Below are 10841 nucleotides of genomic sequence, written 5' to 3'. Positions count from 1 at the left end.
AGAAGGCTTTCTTTGGGGGGGTGGTGCGTGTGTGTGTTTTTGTTATTGCTTCTTTAAATGGATCCCTCCAACTGGCAAGCTGCAGGCTCTCTCCTTCCCTCCCCTTTGAACCTCTGTTCTGCTGCAGTGCATAAAGCCCTAACTGTTAAATCTGATTTCAGATTGCTGTTGTAGCATCTGTCCCAAACCTGGTTTTCCCAAGTGGAAAAATACAGACTGTAGAGCAGCGATTGCTTACAGACCCAGGAAAGAAAATCTCTCTTCAGCTCCTGCCCGCTGAAACAGCCCTACTCCTGCTTCTCCTACGGCAAAGGGCCTGAGCTCTGTGATGAGCCAGGGCAGCCCCATTTACTGTAGCACATTAAGGGTTGTGTTTGGTGGGGGGAAGGAGGAAAAGCTTCAACAAACCACCTAAGAGAGAAGCTCTGTGGCACAGGCAGCGTTGAGCAAAGGTAAGAGGCAATACTCTGTCCAGAGACACAAAGTGCCCCATTTCCCCAGGGCATGGCTGCATGCTCAGGCTGGCATCACTCTGTCCTAACTCACAGTTTGACCTCCCATCTCCGCTGGACATGGTGGTGGGAGGGAGAAAACCCATTTGTCCCCACCGCCTTTCTTCTTTTTTCCTGAAGGAACAATCGTTTTCAAGTACAGCTTCCACCCCTTCCTGCAGAATAGAGAGCTGTGTGGTGTGGAAGGAGGGCTCCGACACCTTTCTAAGCATCCCAGGGGAAGGTAGGTGTGCAGGGGAGAAGTGATGGCTGTGTCAGTGTCGTTCACTCATTCTAAAAAGGGAGGATGATCTGAACTCAGGACCCACAAAATTAGGTTGTTCAGCCTGGAAAACAGGAGGCTGAGGGGAGACCTCATGGCTCTCTACAACTACCTGAAAGGAGGTGTAGCAAGCTGGGGGCTGGCCTCCTCTCCCACGTAATACATGATGGGATGAGAGGAAATGGCCTCAAGCAGCACTAGGGGAGGTTTAGACTGGATGTTAGGAAAGATGTCTTTTCCAAAAGGGCCACTGGAACAGGCTGCCCTGGGAGGTGGTGGAGTCACCATTCCTGGAGGTGTCTAAAAGACATTTGGATGAGCTGCTTAGAGACATGGTTTAACAGTTGTGTACTGGGAGGTGTTAGGCTATGGTTGGACTTGATGAGCCTCAGGTCTTTTGCAAAGGGTGATTCCATGATGCTGTGACAATGACCATTACAAGTGCAGAGAGCAGTGTAGCCAGCAGCTGCCCAGCTTAGAGCAAAACAAAGCACTGGTAGCTCTGCTGTGGAGCAGAAGACAAGTTCAACATTTCTGATGCTTTCCACAAATCTATCAGCAGAGGCAAGCTGCATTGCTGAGCAGGCCCTGGTGGCGAGTGCTCTGGACAGGCCAAAATGACCAGACCACAGCTTCCTTCTCTTCCTTTCACAAAGGAGACAATGAGCTCCAGGTGCTGTGCAGCATTGGCTGTACCCTGTGCACCAAATCCTTCACTGCTCTTGCACTGAAATGCCAGAATTTGGACCATGTGGCACCGAGACAGCATGCTGGTGTGTGTGGAAGTAGGGGATGGGTAGGAGTTTCCCACTCTGGGACATACATTCAAAGAAATGTCAGGTCAGCAGGAGTCTGCTGGTTGAAAGGTGTTTGTTGTCTAAGAGAAATGGCTGAAGCCTCAACCAGTTTGTCAGGCACGTAGCACCACACCATGAAGTTAACGTCACGATTGTGTCCTCCTGCCTCAGATAGTGAAGGAGTATATTTGGAAATGCAGATGTTTGGGTTGGAATAAAGAAGCTTTGCAACTGCTTTGGGTGGCCCTGTGCATGCAACCCTTACATGGGAGTCCCAGGAGCTGCTTCCATCACTGTGTAGTCAGGCAGGATGGTGAAATCCCACCCATGCATTGGAAAATACACCTTCAAGAGGGGAGGCAGGAGCACCATCTGCACTGCATATTAGAAGAAACTTCTTCACTAGGCTCCCCAGGGAGCTGGTTGAACTGCCATCCTGGGAGGTGTTTAAAACACACACACACAGATGTGGTGCTAAGGAACATGGTTTAGCACCAGACTTGGTAGAGTTAGATAATGGTTTTATTCAATGATCTTAAAGGTGCTTTCCAACCAAAATGATTCTATGAGTCCATGATCTGTGTGATTGGTCAAGTAAAGGCACCAACATCTGCCAGCTCTCTCCCACTAGTTCCTAATGGAGAAGCTAATGGCATCCCGAGGCAGTCCAGGGCCACAAAATGCTCACTAAAGTTACTGCAAGGCTGAGTCCAGCAGCACCAGTGTTGTGTGAGCTGCAGCAATGTCAGTGCAGGCAGAGAGCTGAGCACCCATGTGGAGAGACCTCTGCTCTTTCTGGATAACTCCCCCCTCCAAAGGCAACAGGGCAGAAGATGGTAGCAACATGACTTCCCCAACTGTGGGTTTCATTCCCTCAACTGAAAAGGAGCATCCAAGAAGAATGTTTGGGTAGATAACTCAAAGAAGAAATGGAGAGAGGCAGACCAAGACTAAGTCACTGCTTGTGCTTATCCAAGACACTGCTCCTAGGAGCAAGCAGGCAAGCAGATGTCCCAGCAGGAGGGGACCATTCTTGGTGGGGAGCACTATCTCTTCCCCTCATCAGCATGGAAATGCTCTCACACTGCTCTTGAGCAGCAAAAACCTGGTGCCATCATGGGACAGCAGAGAGGCACCTGCAAGGTGCAGAGCTAATACCTGTGAGCAATACTTGGCCAATCCACTGCTGGTCTCCCTGGCTCACCATGATCTCCCATGCTTCCATCCTGGAAGCTGGTTCGCCACAGAGTGAAGGGGTGAGCTTCTCAGCAGTGAACTTTGGGTGGGCTCAATGGCCACTGGTACCCCAGGTTGCTTACCCCAGCCTGAGCAAAAGCTGTTGCTGTCTGGAGACCCCCAGGCTATGCTTGGAGAGGAGCAGGTGACACTGCTGAGGGTATTTTCCTACCACAGGCTCCCCAGAGGGATGGAGGGGAGGTGGAGGATGGGTGTGGAGAAGCATCCCTTGTCTCCTTTCTTTGATCACCCTGTTCTTCTGCTCCCCATGGAACCTGTGGGAAGAGCAAGTCCTTCTTGCCTGCTTCTGCTTTTTCTCACAAGCTCGCTCTGCCAATATCGCTGCCAGCTTTAATCTGCCGTGAGGAAACATGCCATTCCCCCACCACACACTCCATGCCTAGCTCCATTGTCTTCCCCAAGGCAGCAGCTTTTGCAACAAGCCTGTTCCTGCTCTCCACAGGGCATCTCAGGTGCACAGAGGGCTTCTCATCCCAACACCACCCCCTCCCTTTTTCCATCTGCTCTCTGCTTTTCTCTTTCACTTTCCCCCTCTCTGATCTGGTTCCCATGGAGATCCAGAGGCATCAGTGGTGATGCTTCTTCCTCCTCAGCCTGAGGGAAGGGGATGATTTTTGTCTCACCTGGGAGGAAGTTGCATCCAGCTCCAGAAGAAAAGTTACAAGTTGCTGGAAGGTCTGTTTCGTTTCTCTGACACTTGACTCCTTCACAATGACAGAACCTTGGCCTGTTGTCTCACTTTTTTTTCAGCTGCTTTCCAGCCTCTCCCCATTGGACACAGAAGGGGATGCTACCCAAAGCTCTGCTCAGTGGTTCACCAGGCCTTCACACCATGCCATCACCAGCAATGGTCCCAGCTGCAAAAGAAAAAGAAAAGATAAAAAGGGGGGAAAAAAAGCATTAGAGGTTGCAGCTTTAAAATGTGTTCAAAATTAGTACCAGCTGATTCTGGAAAGGCCAGATCTGGGGGGTGGGGACACACCACTGCCTGCTGCCTTGCTGAATTCACCCACTCCAGTGCAGCAGCCTGGAGTTTCTCTGTTTGCTTTCTTTTCTTCCTGTGTGACAGTGAGCAGGGCTCACCACCTGATTTCTTGGTCCTTGCATCACAGGTGACTTCTGGCCTTGCTGCTCCAGCACACAAGCCAGGAAGAAGGGTGCAGCTGTTGCCTCTGGAAAGACACCAGAGCTACCAGTGTGGTAGGGATCAAAATGCAGGATGGGGCTGCAAAGCAGTATGACACTGGCACATGAGGACTTTCTCTCCATGGGCATCAGGAGGGTATTTTTTCAACTGATCTGCTGTTACAGGCAGATGATCCTAGATGGTGGCACACTGCTGGTGCCTTTGAGAACATGCTCTCTTCTTCTGGCTGTGCTGTTCTTTCTTGGTCACTCCCATCTCTTCATTGCCATCCTGTGCTGAGTCTCAGGTGGATGCTTACGTGCTGGGGAAGGGGATTACAGGAGGTTGTCTTCATTTAAAGAGCAGACGGATATAACCCCACGACAGAGGTTTTCTACTCGGGAGAGGCAGCCGGCTTAGTATCCTTTTCCTCCTCCTTCCTTGTCCATATCCTAGAAGACATCAGCTACAATGCAAATCAGAAGGGACTAAGGGAGGTGGCATGCTGTTGGAGCAGTCTCTTCATGCCAGTTGTATCAGATGCAGTGACAGGATTCATTTTGACATTTTAGACATGAAACGTTATCATTTTTTAATGAAAAACATGGGCTGGTTGCTTTGAGTTCCTCCTCCCCCAAATGTCAGTATTGTGGAGCTCTTGAAGGGTGTGTGATAGCCAAAATCCATCCCAGAGATGCAGCCTTTTCTGTAAAATGTGAGCTAGGCTTTGCATGGTTTCAGTGTGGAAGTCGTCATGCTCATCACAAAACCCTTCACTGACGGTCAGCTCTGGGGGTGAGAGCTGGCTCCAGGTGCCAAGGCTTTGGCATCTCACACTGCTCCATGTAGAGCGAGAGGCCATCCATCCTCCATTTCAAATGCTCATAAACCACTGATCTCTGAACCAGACAGAGATGAAAGCTCATGAAAAAAGAAAGACAAAGGTTCTGTGAAGATTGTCCCTGAGCCTCTGGTTTCTCCAGAAACCTTCCAGCAAGATAAACCACTTTGTGAGGCCTGGTGTGAGCAACAACCCAGACTTGTCTACCTAGTCAGATATTTTGGGTGCCTCTCAGGATCAGTGTGTACCTTTCCTGCAGGGCAGTGAGATGGCAAAGAGATATTGCTCCCAGGTAGGAGGCAGAATAAGATACCCCATCCTTTCTTCGTCATTCTAGGACAGATTGTGTTTTATCCATGTGGGATCTTCATGAAAGGGTTGAGGTAAATGCAAATCCCAATAGGTCTACTTGATAACACTTGCAGGAGGGTAAAATTCAGAAATGCCTGTGCTGGATTTGCTTCAGGAGGTTTCTGTCTGTTTCCCAGATCTTCACCTTGTCCACTCTGGTGTCACTCACAAGCATCAGCCTCTTTTCAGACAGTCACCAGCTGTTGATAAACCCAAATGAAAGTCTCCTCTTTTTGGTCCAGGTGCTACACACCTTTAAAACCTGAGACTGGCACCCAGAAGTCTTCCTTCTGCTGATGAAGGAATGGAGCCCACTTTTACTCTGCTCCCATAATACAGATGACATCTCCCTCAAAAACTGCTTTTACTATTCCTGCAACCGCTGTGCTCATGCCATATTTCTCTCCTGGGGTGTGACTGTCTTCACCACCTCACCAACATGGCTTGTCCTGCTTTGAGCTGGGAACCCCCAGGGGGAGGGTGGCATCCAAGAGAAAGGGACAAAGAAAATCCTCAAAACCACAGCAGCCACAGCATTCGTGCTGAAAATCATCAGATCCCCAGCCACTGCTCATTGTGTGGCTGTCTCCTCAGCCCAGTTGTGTTGGCAGAATGGAGCTATAGGTGATGATGGTGACTTCTTTTATATTTGGAGTTGTGGCCACTGTTGAAGCACCAAAAGCAGCTCCTGGAAGATGAAGCAGCCTCATTTCCTCTCCTTTCCCACTTGTCTCTTCTGTGGTCAGTACATTGTCTTTGGCTCACTCCTTTGGGCTCTTTGTCAAGCAATTGGAGTTGCCTATGGAGTATCCTCATTAGCATTTAATCAGCACCACGTAGGGTCATCTCTGAGCAGCCACCCACAAAGATGATGTGCTTCAGACAGGAGGCACCCGTGGTCAGTCATAGCTGATGGGGCAGCACATGCTCATTATTGCTTTGCACAGAGGGTGGATGTTCCTGGGGCGAAGATGATGACCTCAACCCAGCTCCTTTGCTGCTGACCATAAATCACATTAGAGTATATCAAAGTCCTGAACTGTCAGTGCTACCTAGATGTAAACACTGTAATTATCTTAAGTAAAATTATCAGTTTATCAGACTTCCTGTGTTGAATCTTTTCATTAGAGGCTCTTTTTTTCATCACGGATTGGATTTGCCATAGACTTCACATGACCCTGAATTAGAAATCTCTGGCTTTGAAGCACTACCTGACATCATGAGCTGTTGCAGCAGCTAACTGGCAGCTGCTCAGAAGCTCATTTTGCTGAGGAGAAGGCTTTTTTCCTGGCTGCACTGAAATTTTCTGGTCTCCTTCAAGAAAAGTTGTGGCCATGCAATAAGCGATGCTGGGTCCATAACAAGGTCCTATAGGATCCGGGTGCAGATGCAACCCTACACAGCTAATGAAATGAGCCAGTGTCAGGGAGCGTGTGGGCTGGTGGATATGGGGAAAGACCTCAAGCCTCCCTCATCTCTGGCAAAGCAGAAGGTGGCAATGTCACATGATGAACACAAAGATCTCTTCATCCCAACATCCCCACCAGCAACTTCCATCATGGAAGCCTCCCCTTCACGCTAGGGTAGGCTGCTGACAGTGGCTGCCAAGGTAGGCACTTCAAGGAGGAGCATGCACAAAGCTGTGCTAGCATCAAAAGTTATTTATAACACAGTCAAAGCTCTCTAATGATGGTATCAGGCTGCAGAGTTCAAGTCATGTGAATTTATTTATTTATTTATTTATTTATTTCCCCAATCAGAACAGAAGCTGCTGAGCAAAACTGCTCCAGTACCAGGGAAGCACTCAGCAAAACCCAGCCCTGCATTTTCCACTGCCCACCTGCCTGCAGCGAAAGCCAGTCGAGAGTCTGTGCAGGCATCTCACCATGAGCTACAAGTGGCAGGTTGAAGAAAACAGAGGCTGTACTTCAAGCACACATGAGAAATGAGCCTTTCCTTACATGTCTGCACAACGTTAGGAGACAAGGAATGTTATTGCTTTTGTCCCAGTGCATCCTGGCACGGCAGGTTCATTTCAGATGGTTTTTTCCTGCCTCTGCCTCTCGGCCTGTTTGGTGTCTTTCCACCAACTCCACGTCTCCTGAAGGTGATTCAGAAAATGAAACATGACAAAACAAAACTGATTTTAATAGCTTGTCTTGGCCAAGGCCAACTAGGACTGGAGCTGTGTTATTACCACGAGCTAGAACACAAAGCTGTTTACTTCATTAGCAGGAATGACAACAAAATAGCAGTCCATGGTGTTGGCAAGGGTAGAGTCAGAACTAAAATGTTGCCTACAAAATAGAAAAAGACCTGGAATAAACTCATTTTTTATGGAGTGAAAATAATTTTTCTTAGACAAAACAGTCTCAGAAAGCACCAAGAGGCTCCTTGAAAAGCATGGGTTTGTCTGACATCTGACTGTGCAGACTTCTGGCACCCGAGGAGATGCCTCCAGACATGAGCCAGGGGCTGAATGCTGGCACTTCGCTGGCGAGCGAGCGCTTAGAGGATGGAAACTGAAGAAGGACATAACTAAAACTATTAACCAAAGAGGTTTTACAATTTGGATTGACTGCTGGAACCAGGAGTGGCATGGAATTTGTGTTTCCATTCCCAGCCATTGCAGAAGAACTGCAGGTGGAGCAAAGTAAGAGTAGGATGAATTGCTTATCGTGGGACTACCATAATCAAATTGGAATGTTTTGGTTTATTTATTTTATTTTATTTTAAGATAGGCTCCCCATACAATTTTGAAAAGTCTTTTCACTGCTTATGGAAAAATTTATTTCAAGGAGATTTCATTCCTCAGCCAGACCTGGAGCAGCTCTCCCAGCAACATGGACATGGAGGTGTTGCCTTCCTTTGACAGAGCAGATCATCAGAAGTACCAAGCATGAGGACAAAAAGTAGAAAGACCTTCAGTAAAATCTGCTTATCTTTGACAAAGGAACAGAGTGTTTACCTGGTTGTAACAACATGAATGCCTTCGGTTTGGTTCCCGATTTTCAGTCTATCTTGGACTATCTTTCGCATCCTAAGTAGATCAAGCTGCCCTAAATCCCCCATGAGCATACCCAACAGCAACATGTGCTGTATCTTGAACATCCAAAACTTCTTCCTCCTCAGTCCACCAGAGAAATCTTTTTAAACAGCCTTCCAAGTGAGGAACCCACCCCCCTTGTGAGGTTTCAATTTTGTCTCCATGTGCTGCACATTCTGTCCATCTGCCCAGATTTATGCCACTCCATTTCCCCAGCTGTGCCTTGGCTCACATCCTGTGCACTTGCATGCACTACCAGAGGACCCCCTGTGCTCACCTGCCCTAGCTGGGAGGTGGCTAAGAGATGTGAGCACCAAAGTTCTCTGACAGCTTCAGGAACCATCACAGAGAGCATCCCGATGGGCAGCATGGTGTGCAAGACTGAGCCACCAACTGTCCAACACAGCAGCCCCTGGAAAACTGCTTGCTCTCAGGGCAACAGATTCTCTTACTCCCATTCAAAACAGCTGTGAGTGATGACCATGGCAGCATGTGCTTCCTCAAAGCTGTGTATGTTCATGACAACTTTAGGAGGAGATATAAGAGCTGGCAGAGCTGCTGTGGCTTCCTTTTTTTCCCCTGGTATTATTTTCGTCACCATTTTTCCCCACGCTGCTGCTTTGGGTTCAGCAGTGGCATAAGGCATGTGAAGGCTTGAAGAAGACAAGGTCAACATATCCTGGGAAGGATGAGCTCTGAGCTATTTAGTCCATGGACACGTTTGTGCACAGGATGGCATTCAAAGGGACAGCAGGAAGGGAATACAGGCAGTGAGTCCTGGCTCTGACTTTCTCAAAAGGCTGTGTGCAGCAGGGAGAGCTGAAAATCTCAGCAACCCCCATGCTCTCTTAGTCTGAGTCTGCAGCCTTTCCAGGACGTTGGGCTCACCCTCCACCTCAGCTTTCTCATCAGCAGGCCTGAGAAAGCAATGTGAACATCAGTAGTATGGGGTTAGAAATGATAACTGCCAGTCTACAGTGCTCTCGATCAGAAAGCTGCACTGCAAGTACCTTTTCTGTAGCTGCTAAACGTGTGGTAACTATCAGTGGTGACTATTCACTGCTGCTAAAAGAAAGAGAACCACCATGAATTAGTTGCCAGTAAAGATGAGCTAAGGTAGCAAAATTTCTGTAGTGGTGAGATCAGAAGTAATTATTGGTGACTTCCTATCCTGGGTTGTCTGTCCTGAGCAGTCACTCAGCATCCTGCGGGTGGCCTCCAGGCAGCCAGCGGCTGCCAGCTGCAGCATCCCTGTGCATGGTCCCAGTCCTCACCTGTCTCCTGCAAGTCACAGTGCATGGGTCCCACTGTATGCCTCTGCTTGCATATCTTTTTTCCTCTCTAAAATATACTCTTTGGGTTGTTTTTCATGGGTTATCCAGAATGTAGGAGAGATTTATGCCAGCCCTAAAACGTAAGCTCTTCCTTTTACAAGTCATATTCTTTGGATACAAGGAAAAGCAGAAATCAGTTTGCTTCCTCTCCTCCTGCTCACACACTGTTAGAAACACAGGCTAAATTAATTGCAGGAACATCAGGCAGCAGAGGAGTAGAGGAAAAAAAAATAATAACCCAAAGCCTTGTAGTACAACTGTAACAGTGCTTCATGCTCTCTGGGGTTTTCACTCGCAGTGACTCTGGATCAAGGCTTTAGTCACACAGAATTTAATGTCAATTTTTATTCTCATCATTCTGTGCTGGGGACGTGAGCTCGACCTCTGCAAAAAAACCCACACTCTAAGGTCTCAATGCACCAGTGCTCTTTGAGACTCAGGTAAGAGCAGGGCCCCAAAATCATTTCTTGGTTTTGATTTGCTATGAAACAACCAAGTTTTTCTTCCCTTCTTCTCTCCAGCGCTGGATTAACAGATAGGCACTATCCATCTGTGCCAAAGTCCCAGCTCCTGGAACGAGGTGATGGAATTGAAACCTCACCTCCAGGAGCTGAGATTATTTCTTTTAATATATCAAACTTCCAGACTTTCATCATACTGAGAGGAGATTTGAAAACATCACCTAGAAGATGTCAGCTGGAGTCCGTGGAGATGCTGGAGCTGCAGCTCAAACGCGATGTGTTGTACCATGCATCTCAACAAGGACTTAATGAAAAGGCTGGTTTCTGTTAAGGGCTCCCTGATTTATGGCTGGAGATGAGCATGGCAGGCCCAGCCTTTTGCCAACCCATAAATTCAGCACCTGGGTGGGAGATTTAGCAGAGGTCTCTCTTACTGCCAGATATGTGGGAACCTCACAGCTTGATATAGGGTTGAACACTGTACCATGGATGGTGGACTCTCCACCACTGAATTATCACCAGGGGTATTTAGGATTACCTTTGGAGATGATTTGGAGGATACAGGCAAATGGCAGCTTGCAGCTGGTTGCTGGCCCAGGGGAAGGAGCCCCACAAATGCACTATTGCATGCTTGAGGGGCCAACACTGCAGCTTCTTACAGGGGCTAGCTACAGTATAGGAAGTCCTTTGTAGGAATAGCTGGCAATCTTCAAGAGTGTTTTGTGCTTCCCATCAGGAGTGCTGCAATCACTGCAACTTCTACCTATTCATTTCTGGGGATGGATTTTTCAGGGTCAGTGACCCAGGTGGTCCTGTGGGAAGCAAATTGCTCTGATAAAGCCCTCCAGGTGCCC

This window comes from Dryobates pubescens, chromosome 15 (assembly GCF_014839835.1).
Source record: "Dryobates pubescens isolate bDryPub1 chromosome 15, bDryPub1.pri, whole genome shotgun sequence".
NCBI lineage: Eukaryota > Metazoa > Chordata > Aves > Piciformes > Picidae > Dryobates > Dryobates pubescens.
Note: the sequence above shows the minus strand (reverse complement) of the source record.